The sequence below is a fragment of the Sarcophilus harrisii genome, chromosome 1 (genome assembly GCF_902635505.1).
Source record: "Sarcophilus harrisii chromosome 1, mSarHar1.11, whole genome shotgun sequence".
Classification (NCBI taxonomy): domain Eukaryota; kingdom Metazoa; phylum Chordata; class Mammalia; order Dasyuromorphia; family Dasyuridae; genus Sarcophilus; species Sarcophilus harrisii.
This window is the reverse complement of record NC_045426.1, coordinates 672,077,524-672,094,092: the sequence shown is the minus strand read 5'-3', so window position 1 is coordinate 672,094,092 and position 16,569 is coordinate 672,077,524. Positions and strand designations below refer to the sequence as shown.

The following is a 16,569-nucleotide window of genomic DNA, read 5'->3' as shown; positions in this document are numbered from 1 at the left end:
ATCTCTTCCTCTCAGGATCCTTTTCTTCCTGGAAGGCTCAGACATTATATACCCCCCATGAAGATGTCTTTGATTTTTGTAGAGTAATGATCTCTTCTCCCTCAAATTATCTTTTTTAAAAAATTTATTTATCTGTAGGCCTATTGTTAATTCCCTGCCTGCATCATTCAGTAGATTGTTAGTTCCTTGAAGGAAGGAAGGAAATGTTTTTCTTTTATCTTGGTGTCTCCAGTATGTAATCGAGGATTTTATTCCTCTAAAGTGGGTACTAAATACATGCTTAAGATATTAATTAACCTTAACCTTACCAATAGAGAAACTGAGGTTTGGACAGGGAGAGTGATGTGCCGTTGTGAGCACCAAAGTCAAAATTGGAATCTAGAGGGGCAGCTAGATGGTGCAGTGGATAGAGCACCAGCCCTGAAGTCAGGAGGACCTGAGTTCAAATCTGGTCTCAGACACTTAACACTTTCTAGCTGTGCGACCTTGGGCAAAATCACTTGACCTCAGTTGCCTCAGCCAAAAAACAAACAAACAAAAAAACTGGAATCTAGAGCCTCAGACTCAAAATTTTGGGCTTTTTGTTTTAGATTATAATATCATTATTGGAGCAAGTCAAACCTGTCCTGGGCCACAAAGGCAGAGACCTAATATGCCTGTGCAAACTCTATTTATATAGCAAAGCACTTTACAAACATTATCTCATTCTCTCTACTGCTAAAAGGACAGAGGGAATCTCATTGAAGATCTCCATATTATACCAGCTTCCTCTTCAATCTCCAGAGATAGCCCATTCACTTTTGAGTAGTTCAGATTGTTAAAGATTTTTTTCCTGACATCAAACAGGGATTTCTGGGTCCTGGATGGCCTCTGAACTTGTTAGTAGAAAGCTCGAGGACTGGATGAGGGACATACATATATATACTATGGTTACTTCAAGAATGTCCTTTCTTAGCAGGGCCCTTCTGAGTTAGATCTGTGCTTTCTGTGAGCGAGAAATCTTTCTCTCTGAATGGAGGGAACCTGTAGTTCACTTCAGCTCTAAATTAAGGAAAACATCCTAACAAATGGAACCATCCCACATTGGAATTAACTTTCTTGCTGGGCAGTGAACTCCCTGACACCAGACTTCTCCAAGTGGATGGCCATTTGTCAGAAATACTGTCAAGAAGGTTCCTCCTTGGAGGCATCCAGGTGGCATAGTGAAAAGAACCTTTAACTAGAAGTCAAGAGAACTCAAGCTTAAATCCAACCTCAGACACTAACTAGCTATGTGCCCCCATTTTACCTGTTTGCTTTAAACCACTGGAGAAGGAAATGGCAAACCACTCTAGTATCTTTGCCAAGAAAACTCTACAGTCAGTATGATCTATGAGATCAATGAAGATTTAAACAATTGAAAAAAAAAAAACACCAGAACAATGGATAGTTTGGAAGAGGTGCCTCATAAAGTTTTTCACTCAGCCCTCACATTGTGCTATTTCGCTATACAAAGATTTTCCCAGTCTAACATACACAGAACATAATCCTCTCACTGCAACTGAAAGGTTGGCTCACTCCACCCTGCTGCATCTGTGGCTCTGCCTAGGGAACAAGATCTCTGACCCCTTCCCCCTCCCCAGCTCATCATTGTGGTTGTTTAGTCGATTAGCACGTCCAGCTCTTTGTGACCTCATTTGGGCTTTTCTTGGCAAAGACACTGGAATGATTTGCCATTTCCTTTTCCACATTTATGTATTTATTTTTTTTAATGTGGGGGGAGGCAGCTTGGGTTAGGAGTCTTGCTCAAGGTCACACAGCTAGTTAAGTGTCTAAGGCTGAATTTGAACTTGGGTCCTACTGACTCCAGAACTAGTGCTCCAACCTGCTGTATCACCTAGCTATCCCTTTCTCCAATTCATTTTACAGATGAAAGAAACTGAAATAGGAATAAGCGACTTGCCCAGAGTCATACAACTAGTGTCTGAAGCTGAATTTGAACACCAAACCTAGCACTTTATCCACTGCACCTGTGATAATAATCATCACATTTTAAAATTGTCATTAAATGAAAAATAAGTGAATTAAGATTTAATTATTCAGCTATGTTTAATTCTTCATGACCCCATTTGGGCGTTTTCTTGGCAAAGATACTGGAGGAGTTTGCCGTTTCCTTCTTCAGCTCATTTTAAAGATGAGGAAACTGAGGTAAACAAGGTTAGGTGACTTGCCTAGCATCACACACTTACTATTTATGTGTCTGTAGGAAAGTCACAACAACTCTGGGCCTCCAAATCTTCAGCTGTAGAATGGAGATATTCATCCATATGGGAACTTCTTAGTGTCTGAGCCAGATTTGAAATTTTAAAAATCTGTTTTTTCTGAATTCCAGGGCCAGGGACTGACCTGCCCCTAAACCCATCAACACAGTTCCAACCCATGCCTTGACACCCTTCTTCAGGCTTCTCTGCCCTCTGCCTGTAGGATGAAATATCAAACTCCTCCCAGCACCTTCCTTTATGGAGGGCAGAAGTTAGAATTTTTGGAGTTCACTCTATTCTGTTTCTGCTGTTTTTGGTTTTAATTCCACAGAACAAGACGCCCTCCATTCCCTACTTGATTTCCTGCCTTTTTTTTTCTTTTATGTCTCTCTCCATTAGATTGTAAGCTTTTTGATAGCAGGGACTGCCTTTTTAGTAATTGTATTCCCAGGGCTTAGTGCCTTGAACATTGTGGATGCCTAATGAATTGTGATTGGATTAAATTGGGGGAAGGGCTGAGATTAATATCCCCATTTTATTAATGAGAAAAATGAGCCTGAGTTAAGTGTTTTCCCTAAACTGAAGTCTTTGGGAATAGTTCAGATTCTAATTGAAAGAAACTTCAGATCCTTATGGGATATTTGGGCAGAGGATAGAGTGCCAGACCTGGAACCAAGAAGACCTGAGTTCAAATTCAGCTTAAATACTTATTAGTTGTATGATCCTAAGCAAATGACTTACTCCTAACTTGCCAAAAATCTTCCAAAAGAAGGAAAAAAAAAAAAGCCATATCTGTCTATTGGGATGTTACAGAAGAGAGGTCTAACACATGGGTGACATGAATTCTCAGTTCTCATCTAGCTTCGGGAATCTGGGTCTTGAGGGAATGAAACAATGAGCTACATGAAGGAGGGTTGCAGGAGGTAAGAACAATAGATTAGGAGTCAGTCTTGAAAACTAGGTTAAATTAAGTAAATAAAGATCACATTTGGATTTTAGGATCATGCAAGATATCCAGGAGGAGGGAGGCAGAGAAGCCAAACAAGAAAACCTGGACCGGGATAAGGATTGTCTGGGATTGAGAATAATCAATAATGCAACTCTGAGGCATCAGTGAATATCTCTGGATTTCTGAGGATTCAAGTAAAAAGAAAAAAAAAAAAACCTCTATAGATGGAAAAGATCCCAAGGACCAGCCTGCAAGTGACACGGGAAAGATTCCAATCTTTGATTCCCAAACCCCCCTAGCTAATGTAAATTACCCTTTGACTCGCAAATCCTTGTCCCTTTGAATTCCAATAGAAGGTCCGGACCTGTCCCAGCCCCACCCGGATCTGAGCCAACTCTGGGGCTACACCCCAAAGCCCCTCGAGCTAAGTCTCCGACTTAAAAGGACCACACTGGGAACCCCTCTTTGCAGAGATTCCAAACATGGTCGCCACGTGAGGACCCTCTGTCCAGTGCCCTCCTTGTCTCTACCTTCACCTATCTCCTACTTCTAGATTCAGTAATAAACCTCTTTTTATTAATCTAGCTCTCTGGGCTAATAAATGCTTTTATTGGGAATCCGCGCCGCTTCTAGACCTCATATAACGCCGTATCCTTGCGCCGAATCTAAGGGGGTTGCAGGGGAACTCTGTTTGACTCCCTGTACCCCAAACATGCCACTAGACCTAACTAAACCCTAATTTCATTTAGGTATCCCAAATGTAGACCTCAACACATGTGGTCTAGACCTCAACACAAGCAGTCCCCATAGCTAGTATCCTAGAGGAGGGAGCCCCACAGAGAGTAATCATCTCTACCTGCTGCTGCACCTACAGAGGGTAGAGGATTGGGGAAGGAAACTGAGGCAGCTTCTCCAACAAGGATGGGCTGCTGAGCAAAGTATAAGTGATTTAGACCTTACAGACAGGTAATTATGTTCTCCAGGGGTTTATGATAGCTAAATGGGAATACTAGTCCCCTCCTAAGGCAGTCATCAGTAATCCCAGGCCAGTGGGCAGGGTCTAGTAACCTATAAACAAAGAATGATTTTTATATTTTTAAATACAACAAAACTTGGGGAGGGAAAAAGCCAAGAGAGAAGGTGAAAGCTGTAGCCACACCTAAGCTACAGAATTCAACTCTCCCATTGTAATGGAAGTCTGAGATGATTTCCCCCTTTTTCGTCTTCCTATCCCCAGAGGCTAACACAGTGCTTGCCCTTAGTAGGAACTCCACAAAGGCTAGTCTGCTTGATTGTGTTAGGAAAGAATTCAGGCTTATAACAAATGCTCAGGAGGACAAAAAGGTCCCTTTTTTAAAGCTGTGTAGGGAGTCAGAAGAGCAAAGTCAGATCTAGCCCACGGTTTGGGAATATAAAAGGAAAATTTCTGACTATAGGGAGAAACAAGTGAAGTACTGTGTTCCATGCTGGGCACTAAATTTTAGGAAAACCATTTATAGGCTGGAGAGCGACAAAAGGAGGGCACTGGGGAGAGGAGGGCCTCCCTCTAAGCCACATGACAAGGAGCTGAAGAAAATGGAGGGGGTGGAGAGAGAATGAGGACGATTGAGATCTTTGAAAATCAGATGGGAGATTAGATTCTATATATCTTCCAAGGGCAGATTTTAGAGATAAAGGGTGAAAACCACCAAAAAGTCAACTAGGGATTGGGGAAAAACTCTCCCGGTTATTAGGTTTGGAAAAGTGGAATGGCTTGTTTTGGGAAGTAGAGTTCTTCCAATTCAAGGAAAGGCTTGGATGAGCTCTGGACAAGTATGTCAATCAGAGGATTTGCTGTTCGTGTATGGGTTGACCTAGAAACCTATGGATTTTCTTTGTGTCTCTGCGTGTAAATTTTTCGTTCATTTTAAACTTAAATACAAAATGAGAAAAGGAAAAAAAAAAAAAAAAGAACATTTAGACATATAAAGCATAACAAGATTCAATACATAACAAAAACATTCCATTTCAAGAATCTATATTATTACATAGCTGGCCTTTCAAATCCAAACGCTGAAATTCTGTGAAAAATGGAAATGTTCAACCACTATTTCTTTTTAATATAACTTCGCTATTCTGGATAATACTGTGGACTTCCCTAGAATCTGTTTTGTTGGTTTTTTTTTTTCATAGGAAGAATAATATTCATACTATCTTCCTTATAGCACTGCTTAAATCATAAATCAAAGTTCTTATTAGGATGCCTGGATTTCTAGAAAGGAATTTGACAAATTTTATATCTTGTGGACAACATAGAGAAATATGGGTTATAAGAACACCATCATATTATATAGATTTGGAACTGCTTGAATGATCAATCCCAAAGAGTGATGATGAAGTCACCAGGAGGGAGGTCTCAAGTAGAGTTTCTTGAGATGTATCCTTATCTCTGAGTCAACATTCTTATCAATAATTTGGATTAAGACATATAGTGGGAAATCTTGAATAAATTCATGCAGATCAAAGCCACCAGAACATATTTAAGAAAGGCCAATATATCCAGAGAAAGGTGACAGTTGATGAGGGAGGCCTGGAGATGGAGGTACACAAAAATCAATTGGAAAAGCTTGGGATGTTTACCTAGAGAAAAGTCGGCTCAGAAGGGTCAGGATGCTGCCTTTAAATATCTAATGGATTATTCTAGGTCAGAGAATATGAGGTCTCCTCCTGTGCTTCATTGGTCAGTCCTGGAAGTCTCTTGCAGCTGTCTGTGTTGGGGAAGGAGGTGTGTGTCTCAATGTGAGTGTCAGCTCAAGGACCATCTTACTCTGGGGTTCGTCAGCCAGGTAATCTCCAGCAAAGAGTGTTTGGCCTAAGACCATTCTCCAAAGCTCAAATCAGGTACACCAGGAACTATGGGAAGGCAGAGGCCCCTGGTTATTTGTGCTCTCTCCCTTCTCAAATTATCTTACTTATCTATTCCTGTGCTGTACGCCCCAAGAACACACTAGCTCCCCCAGAACTCGATGTCTTTTTAATTTGACTTTTTCCAGTCTAGCATGATCTTGCATCGTTTTGTATATCATGGGTTGTTGAACTGGTCTGAGTGGATATCTCATAAATGAATGTGAAATCCTATTTCCTCTACCAACAGTTGGCCCCCAGTAGGCATTTGCTGAGGGATGGGACAAGGAAGGGGAGGTGGAACACAGTTGGGAGAAGGGGAAGAGGGGAGAGAAGCCACTGGCAAATCAGGGTTCTTCAGCTGTTATTCCCCAGGGAACTGAGGAAAACGTAGGAATCAGGAGACTCTGTTTCTCAGTATCCCCTCTGATGTCCCTTCTGCCTCCCTATTTGGGCCTAGCTTGGGAGCTTAGAAACTATAGAGTATTCAGATCAGGAGCTCAGGAGATCAGGCTGGAGCTTGGAAACAGGCCTGTGGGGCCCATGTAGGCAAAGAAGGGAAGGCTGGCTGCCTAGCATTTCTGTCTGTCCTCACTATACAGGAAAAGTCCAGGGCCACCCCTTATCTCAGCCCTGGATGGCCCCCACTCCCAACTCAGGGTATATCTCAAAATGCCTCTGGGGCTTTCTTCTTAGGGACAGCCAAACAACAAAACAACAGCTCACATTACCCACGATATAGGAGCTAGGCAAAGATTATAACAGTATTATGGGAGTTAAGAGCTGGAAAGCACTTTACAAATAGGAGAAATTGATGCTCAACCCCTATGTTTAGTGAATTGTCCAGTTTCACATAGCTTCAAATCTAGTACTGATTTCTTGCCTCAATTTTTCTTTCCATTTTTACAGGTTTAAAAAAAAAAAAGGTTCTGGGGAAGGAAAATGATTTTATATAGCCAGCATTTATAGGTTTGCAAAATACAAATATCTCACTCGATTCTCACAATCACAACCCTGGGAGATAGGTGCTATTAATATACCCATTTCACAGTTGAAGAAACTGAAAGTAGAAAGATATGCACAGAATCTCACAGCTAAGAAGTATCTGAGGTCAGATTTGAACAAATCTTCCTGACTCTAGAGCCAGAAATCTGTCATTCCAACATCTAGATGCTTCTAACAGTCAACTGCCTTAACTTCCCCAAGCACAAAGCTAGCAGATGGTTGGGAAAGAATTAGACCTAAGGCTCCAGGTTTCATTTCCAGTCCCATTTTTACCATATCACACTGCGTTTCAGAAGCAAGTAGAAACTACATTCTTCCCAGTGCCTAATTAGTGTCAGATCAGATTTTTCATCTTCTAACTCCCCTAAACCCTTCGGTTTTCTCCTTATTACTGTGAAAAGAGAACCATACTGATAATATAAAATATTTAGGAATCTATCTGCCAAGGGAAAATCAGAAACTTTATGAGCAAAATTACAGACCACTTTTCACACAAATTAAGTCTGATCTAACCAAGGAAAAATATTAAATGCTCTTGGATAGGGCGAGCAAATATAATAAAGATGACAATATTACCTAAACTAATCTATTTATTTAGCGCTATACCAATCAGACTCCCAAAAAACTAATTTAATGACCTAGAAAAAATAACAACAAAGTTCATATGGAAAAACAAAAGGTCAAGAATTTCAAGGGAATTAATGAAAAAAAAAATCAAATGATGGTGGCTTAGTTGTACCAGATCTAAAATTATATTATAGAGCAGCAGTTACCAAAACTATTTGGTATTGGCTAAGGAATAGATTAGTTGATCAGTGGAATAGATTAGGTTCAAGAGACTAAACAGTCAACAAATATAGCAACCTAGTCTTTGACAAACCCAAAGATCCCAGCTTTTGGGATAAGAACTTACTGTTTGATAAAAATTGCTGGGAAAATTGGAAACTAATATGGCAGAAACTAGGCATTGATCCATACTTAACGCCGTACACCAAGATAAGGTCAAAATGGGTTCATGACCTAGGCATAAAGAATGAAATTATTAATAAATTAGAGGAACATAGGATAGTTTACCTCTCAGACCTGTGGAAGGGGAAGGTCTTTATGACCAAAGAGAACTAGAGATCATTACTGATCACAAAATAAAAATTTCAATAAAATGAAAAGTTTTGTACAAACAAAAACTAATGCAGACAAGATTAGAAGGGAAGCAAAAACTGGAAAATATTTTTCTAAAGGTTCTGATAAAGGCCTATTTCCAAAAAATATAGAGAATTAACTTAATTTATAAAAATCGCCATTCTCCAATTGAAAAATGGTCAAAGGATATGAAAGACAATTTGAGAAGAAATTGAAATATTTCTATAAGAAAAGATGCTCCAAGTCATTATTAATCAGAGAAATGCAAATTAAGACAACTCTAAGATACCACTACACACCTGCAGATTGGCTAAGATGACAGGAAAATAATGAGATTGTTGGAGGGATGGGAAAACGGGGAATTGATGCATTGTTGGTGGAGGTAACTTCCAACCATTTTGGAGAGTAGTTTGGAACTATGCTCAAAAAGTTATCAAACTGTGCATACCCTTTGATCCAGCAGTGTTACTACTGGGATTATATCCCAAAGAGATTATAAAGAAGGGAAAGGGACCTGTATGTGCACGAATGTTTGTGGCAGCCCTTTTTGTAGTGGCTAGAAACTGGAAACTGAATGGATGTCCATCAGTTGGAGAATGGCTGAATAAATTGTGGTATATGAAAATTATGGAATATTACTGTTCTGTAAGAAATGACCAACAGGATGATTTCAGAAAGGCCTGGAGAGACCTAACAACTGATGCTGAGTAAATGAGCAGGACCAGGAGATCATTATATACTTCAACAACAATACTATATGATGACCACTTCTGATGGAACAGGCCATCCTCAGCAACGAGATCAACCAAATCATTTCCAATGGAGCAGTAATGAACTGAACCAGCTATGCCCAGAAAAAGAACTCTGGGAGATGACTAAAAACCATTACATTGAATTCCCAATCCCTATATTTATGCACACCTGCATTTTTGATTTCCTTCACAAGCTAATTGTACAATAATTCAGAGTCTGATTCTTTTTGTACAGCAAAATAATGTTTTGGTCATGTATACTTATTGTGTATCTAAGTTATATTTTAATATATTTAACATCTACTGGTCATCCTGCCATTTAGGGGAGGGGGTTGGGGGGGGTAAGAGGTGAAAAATTGGAACAAGAGGTTTGGCAATTGTTAATGCTGTAAAGTTACCCATGTATATATCCTGTAAATAAAAGGCTATTAAATAAAAAATAAAAAAAAGAGACCCAGATCTGGCTTCAGAGAACCTACCTTTGAAGCAAAGAGACCAGACTCTGTTACATCCCAGTGGCAAACATATGGACTCCTCTTTATGCTTCAGTTTCCCCCTTTGCAAAATGAGGAGATTGGATTTGATGAACCTTAAAATCTTCCCAACTTTAAAGCCCAAGAGCTGTGACCTTGGATAGACTCTCCTCCCAGAAGTCCTTTCGGATTATCTGTATCATACCCTGAATTTTTGCCTGGATAGACTGCTCAGCTTACTGTCAGGAAGATATGATTTCAGGTTTTGCCCCAAGATACTGATTTTCATATACAGAATGGTGTTCTATCTCTCCATCTGGCTCCATAACTACATCTTAGATTCCCCAGCTTTCTTAAAGACTGACTTAAATGTCTCCTTCTATATGAAGCCTTTCCTGATTCTATTTTGTATAAAGCTATCTATCTATAAATACATACACATATATGTACATATACGCTCATGTGTATGTATATGTATATATGTATATGTATGTATGTATGTATTGTCTCTCCCAATAGAATATAAACTCCTTGAAGGCAGGAATTATTTCATTTTTGTCTCCATATCCCCAAGAACTAGCATAGTGCCTCCATCACCCACAATTTCTTCATCTATAAAACAGGGAAGAATAGCAATTATCTGTTAGGATAGTTTCAAATATCAAAGGAGATAACGGTGGAGAATACAATTTGCAAACCTTAAAAAAAAGTACTTCAGTTATAATTATGATTATTTATGGCCTCAATTTATACTAGGCTGCTCCTTATTGTCAGGTCATTTTTATAGATGAGCATTGTAGGGAGAGAGGCAACAATTCAAGAAGACAGCATTCATAGGTGTTTTAGACCCAATTTTATTCGGTTCTAATCACCTGACTGGGGTTGGTTTCCTCCCTTCCTCAAAGCTCCAACTTTTCTGCTATTGCAGATGTGCCTCCCAACTAGTCTCAAGGAATCTCAGAATTTTCAAGGTAGAGGGAACCTCAGAGGTCAGGTAGTCCAATGCTCACACTACAAATAATCATCTAGGATGTGTCAGATGTTAGGGGAACCTACAGGGGAAAGTCTGAGTTGATTCCACTTACAGAAGATCTCATGATTAGTCAAGTTTTCCTGATATTAAAACTATATATACCTAAATGTATCACTGTTATTCCTAGTTCTGCCCCCTGGGACTAAATAGAACAAGATGGATCCCTTTTTTACATTTTAAATACCTTGAGCCCTGTCTTCTCTGGGCTAACTATTCCCAATCTCTTTTCATTCATCATCCTATGACATGGTCCTTTACCATCCTGGCCCCCCCAAACCAACTCCAGATGAATTATGATCTGAGTAGAAAAAAGACCAGAACATCCAGAATTTTGGAAGTGTGCCTATCTTAATGAAGTCTGAGATCATATAATAACTAGAGCCAATGGCTAGCATTTATTTATGTAAGTACTTTGCAAATATAATCTAATTTGATCCTCACAGTGCTGCTATTATTCTCATTTTAAAGCTGAAGAAACTGAAGTAGACAGAGGTTAAGAGACTTGATCTGCTAGTAATTTGAACTTGGGTCTTTCTGACTCCAGGACCAGTGCTCTACTTGCCACATCACACACTTCCCACATATTGAATTTGTGGTTCACTAAAACTGCCAGGTATTTCCCAGGAAAGCTGCTGTCTAAACAGCCATTCCTCCCTCATCTTGTACTTGTGAAGTTCCCTTTTTGATATCACGAGTAAGATTTTGCAATTAGCCATCTTGAATGTCATTTTATTAATATTGCTGAATAATCTCACTTCTCACAATCTTGATGAATCCTAAAGCTGTCATCTGGTATGTTAGTTATCCCTCCCTAGTTTTATGCCATCTGAAGATTTGATATAAAGATTTGATTTCTTTTATACAAGTCACTAATAACAGATTTCTGGTACAGGAGAAGCCCGGGTATAGACTTTTCTCCTTTCCTATGTCCCCTAAGTAAATCAGAACTGGCAATTAGTCTGTAATTTAAAATATTAAGCGTTGTCTGGGCATTTAGAGATTAAGTGATTTAGTATGATAGGATTACTGATTTAAAGCTAGAAGGAACTTGAATTTAAATCTAATCCATTCATTATATAGGTGAGGACTTTGAGAGAGAGTGAAAGTGAGTGACTTGCCTAGGATGACATAGCTAGTATTTGTCTCAGGGAGGATTTGAAGGTAGATCTTCTGGCTCTAGGAAGAGAAATCAGTTTGTCTCTCAAGCTTCACTTGTTCTTGATAAAGGTGAACCAGTGCTCTGTAATCACAGTTTCCTTTCTTTAGATGCTTACTAACCATCTCTTTAATGATCCACTCTAGAATTTTCCCAGGAATGGAAATCTAGCTCAGTGACATATAATTTGCAGATGCTCTCTTTCTCTTTTTTTTTTTCTTTTAAAAAATCGGGTCATTTGCCTTTTCCCAGCCTGGTGGGTGGCAGAACTCCCATTTTCCTCCTTCAAATACCAGTTTGCTGTGGCTTGGCAACCAACATCTAGTTCTTTTTAGTGCCCTAAGAACCCAGAAGTTTCCTGCTTTTATCCTCTATCTCTCCCCAGGAAGACTGATTTATCTTTTACCCTAAGCTCCCAGGGGAAGCCATGAGGATTTAGAGAGCTGACCCAGCATTACTCTAACCACTGAACCCTGGGAGACCTTCCTTGGCTCACGGGGTGGGAAAGGAGATATCAAGAGGGGCAAGGCTTTGATTTAAGGGTTACTGGAGGACCCCCACCTGGATGTGACTATGAGGAATCACTTCCTTCCCCAAGAGGGCATGTATAGTGCAAAAAGCCCTGGGTTCCAATTTTGGCTCAGCTAAACACGATGACCAACCATTCTTGCTCTCTTGGTCCCAGATCCCTCAAACTACAAACGGGACATAATTATACTAATGTCTCATAAGGTTATTTTTTTTTAAAATGTAAACAAACAGGAGCTATTCTTATTATTCCCCACCAATTTTATTCAGTCTCCATTCATTCAACATGAATTATTAAGTGCCAGCTAGAAATATGGAATGAATTAAAAATAATAATGTAGCTCTGCCTTCAAAAAGCTTATATTCCATGGGGGATGGAGTTGCTTGGGGTGGGGAGAATGACATACCCAGGAGGATGACTCATATATGGACGAATAAAATTCAAAATATTCAGAAAGGAGAGGATGTTGTTGGAATTTGGAATAGAATTGAAGTCATCTGATATTAGACAATCCATGGCCACCAGCAAAGAATGTTTGAAAGGCTGTCATATGAAAGATGGATCAGCCTTGTTCTGCATGGCTTCAACTTAATATCAGAGCTGTCCAAAGTGAAATGGGCAGTCTTGGGAGGGAGTGCGTTATCTCCCTAGCTTTAATAATATAATATATAATATTTAATGATAATAACAACAATGATGTTTATATAATAAAATGTCACATTGATATAATACTTTAAGGTTTGCAAAGCACTTATTTCAAATTATCCTCACATTAATTCTGAGAGGAGTCTATGATTATCCCCATTTCACTGAGGGGAAAACCGAAGCCGAGAAAGGTAATATCATTTGCCCAGAATCACACAGCTAGTACATGGGTGATGCAGGGTTCAAAATTAGAACTTCCTGAATTCTAGTCCGGTTATCTAGTTACCCACTTGCCTCAATGATTTTCATGCAAAGGTTAGATGATTGCTTGTTTATAGAGGTAATTTCTATTTGGGAACTTATTTGCTTAGAAGATATATTCTGCAAAGAAAAAAAGCTCTGGATTTGGAGTTCAAAAGATCTCATTGCTCAGTCCTGGTTAGGGCCCTCTGTGGGGTTCAGCCAAATGAACTATGAAATTGGAGGTATAGTCTCCAATATCCATCCAGCTATAATCCCAAAATAAGAAAGCAGCTCACCCAAAGAGGTAGCCTAGCAGCAACAAGTCATTCATAAATTAAATTAGGGAGAAGTTTTTAAAATTCATTTCACGTGGAATAGGAACTCCCAAAGGACAGGGACTGTATAGTTTCAGTTTAGTTTTTGTCTCACCACAAAGCCCTTCCTAGAATGGTGAGTGGATGGTACAGACTTAATTACTAAAATCTCTACCAGGCTGGGCTATATTTGGAGAAAAGGACTGAAGCCTAGAGCTTCCAAGTCACTTGCCTAGCCAGTTTTTCTGATTCTTACTACCAAACGTGTCGGCACAGGTTTTTTTTTTTTTTTTCCTCTCTGCCAGCAACTTCTTCTAAAAATAATAAACTGATTTTCTTTCAAAGTTTAGGACTTCAGTGATGGATGAATCTCACTCCCCAGAAGCACTGGATAAATTATGGGCCCAGTCAGAAAAAGAATTCCGGACAATTCCAAAAAGGCATAGGTGACCTATTCTTTAAGGATTGAACTAGCTTTATTTTTACATCCTGATGAACCTGAGGCTTCCAAACCTTTTTTGCAGGATACCTATTCTGGCAATTTGAAGGGGATACAATTTTTGACTCTTTTCTAACGAATAGCTCCTCTTCATTGTGCTGTTGACCAATTTTTGTTGTATATCTATCTCCAGGTTTGCTAGTTTTGGTTAGTCACTGCATTCCATAAATTCTGAAAGACCTCTTGGAATTCAGTACAGTGGGAGAAGTATTGCTTTATACTCAGAAGGCCTGGGTTCAAATCCTGGCTCTTGTGACTTTGGACAAGCTGACTGACCCCTCTGAGCCAGTTTCCTCACTGTAGAATGAAGATAACAACTAAAGTTCATTCCATCTGTGAATCTATGATTCTATAAAGGTAGAGTGTGATGGGAATGAAGAAGAGATGTGGACAAAGGGTTTTAGGAGAAAGGAGGCTCCGCTTTGAGAACAAGGAAGAATGGGAGATTCCTGCAGCTGTACCAGGTCTCATCTTCTCATTTAGCTATGGAGATGGACAACTTATTGGAACTATAGGAGACCTGTGTTAAATTCTGGCTCTGCCATTCACTTGATAGCTCTATGACCCAGGAAATATCAGTTTCTGAGCCTTGGTTACATCATCTATAAAATAGGAATACTTGTATGACCTGTTTCTTAGGGTTGTTGAGAGGAAAGTGCTTTGTAATCCTTAGAGAAATCAGTCTGGTTATAATTATTATGTAAAGGAATGGGAGTACCCAGGAAAGTCATGCCTGAGTCACTGGGGATAGGGAGGTTGAGGTGGGAGGAGGGATTCTGGATGGATTTGAAGGCACCAACTGACTAGACTCACTTCTATGGGCCTGAATGAGATGTAAGATGAGTCACAGCCCAGCAGTGCCTGAGATTTCTCCTGCCAGGAACTCAAGCCCAGGCCTGGTGCAAGGAGAGCTCGGTGTAAGCAGGGCTCTAGCAACCCCAAGTGTAGCCACCCCCCCCTTTAAATTTACATAACTATATCCTACAAAAAGGGTGCAAGAACAGGTCCAGCCTGGGTGCTTTCCCCAGGCCTCCTCAAACCCCTTCCCCCAAAGCAGTAGCAGCTCCCACCTGACCGGCAGACACCGGCTTCGGGTCTGTCCGATTTCCTCTCCAAAAGAACAAGCTCCTGCCTCAGAGGTTAGGTGGGGAGCCGAGCCCCATGCCCCTCCCTGATTCCTTCTACAAGTGGGAAATTCTCCAGGAATTTTGCCAGATTCAGGTTAGGTTTATGAACCGGGATCAAATTCAGGCCAGTTATTATTCCGGGGAGTGTGTGTGCTTGAGAAGCACATAGTGGTGAGTGCCATGGGTAGTGTGTGTGTGTAAAAGCTGAGGATACTGGAGTTCCGTGGGATCCCTGACATGTGTGCAAGGCTGAGAGCGAAGCGTGTGTACAATTTACGTGGGGGTGAATTTGATAGCGGTGCAGTGACAGGGGAGTGTGTGTGTGTATGGGGATGTCTTGGGAATGTGTACGAGGCTCAGGACGAGGGGTTATATGATGGGAATGAGGGTCCCGGGAGCCACGAGAAGGGCGAACAGGGTGTGTGTGTTTGTGCAGTAGGGAGGAGAGGCCGTTAAGGGCCCTTTGAGACCCTCTGGGGCTAGGCAGCGAGGGCCTACTGGAGGCACGTGGGGCTGAGGCTGGAGAGGGACAGGTCCGACTGAGTGGGTGGGAGGTGGAACAGCCACAAGGATGGGGGTTGGTAATCCCGGCGGGCGGGGGTAGAGGGAGTGGGGAGGCAGTGCTTACCTGCAGCAGCGGCACAGACAGACAGACAGCTGTTGGGACAGACGCTCCCTAGGGCAGCCGGGCTTAGGTGGTGGTTTCCGAGTCCCTACAGCCGAGGCAGACGTGGCTGCCCTGGATGCTCCCTAGCCTAGGCAGCGACGGGACGGCTCATCGGACAAGCGCCTCCCCTCCCCTCCCGCCCCCGGCAGTCAGGACTCTGTTCCAAGACAGGGAAGGAGGGGCTAGGGCGGGACCTGGCCTGAGGAGGGGGGAGCTTGGAGAAAAGAGAGGGGAGGGAGGGAGAATCGGTGTTACTGGAAGGCAGGGGGAAGGGCTAGGAACTCGCGATGGGGCTGGGGGTTCTGGGTAACCGAATCTTGGACCCAATGAGGACGAGGGAGACCTAGAGGGGACTCTGGAGGTGGCAGGGCCCTGGATGACACAGGAGGAGGCTCAGAGGAGCTGGGAGGGGGAGGCGGGGGGCGCAGGGAGCGGGCAGGATGCTGGGAGCGGGATGGGGGTGGAGGGTCCCGAGGGGCTGATGGGGTAAGGAAGAACCTAGATGGGGTTCAGGGTGTGATGGAGCTTGGAATGGGGGGAGCGTTGGAATGGTAATAGGGGATGGCCCCTCGGAGAGCCCTGCGAGGCTCGGGCGGTGGCTGGGAGCGGGGGAGGCACGCGAAGCTGAGGCAGCGGGAGCAGGTGCTGGAGAAGGAAGGGGGGGGCGGGGGAAAGGGAGGGGGAGCCGGCCCGGGGTCCGTAGGAGGTGGCGCTCGAGCCTTCGGGAGCTCGGGGCCGGAGCTTCGCTGTGGACTAGCCTCGGCCCCTCCCAGTCCCTCCCCGTCCGGCCCGGCCCCGGGACCGCCTCCACTCACATCGCTGGGCGGGATGCTGGCGGAGAGCCTTGTCCGGAGGCCCCCCATTCTTTGCCCGCCCTCTCCGGCTTCCAGGGCTCCTCCCGCAGCTTCCGGGAG

General features: G+C 42.1%; 1 protein-coding gene across 1 annotated transcript in view; it reads right to left on the bottom strand.

The window, feature by feature from the left end:
* LOC100919047 (ceramide synthase 4) overlaps positions 1-15,760 on the bottom strand; it is a 55,379-nt gene extending 39,619 nt beyond the window's left edge. The window contains exon 1 of the mRNA XM_031948299.1: positions 15,617-15,760. The gene's annotated coding sequence lies outside the window, so the exon portion shown is untranslated. The remainder of the gene's footprint in view (positions 1-15,616) is intronic.
* Between the last annotated feature and the right edge of the window lie 809 nt (positions 15,761-16,569).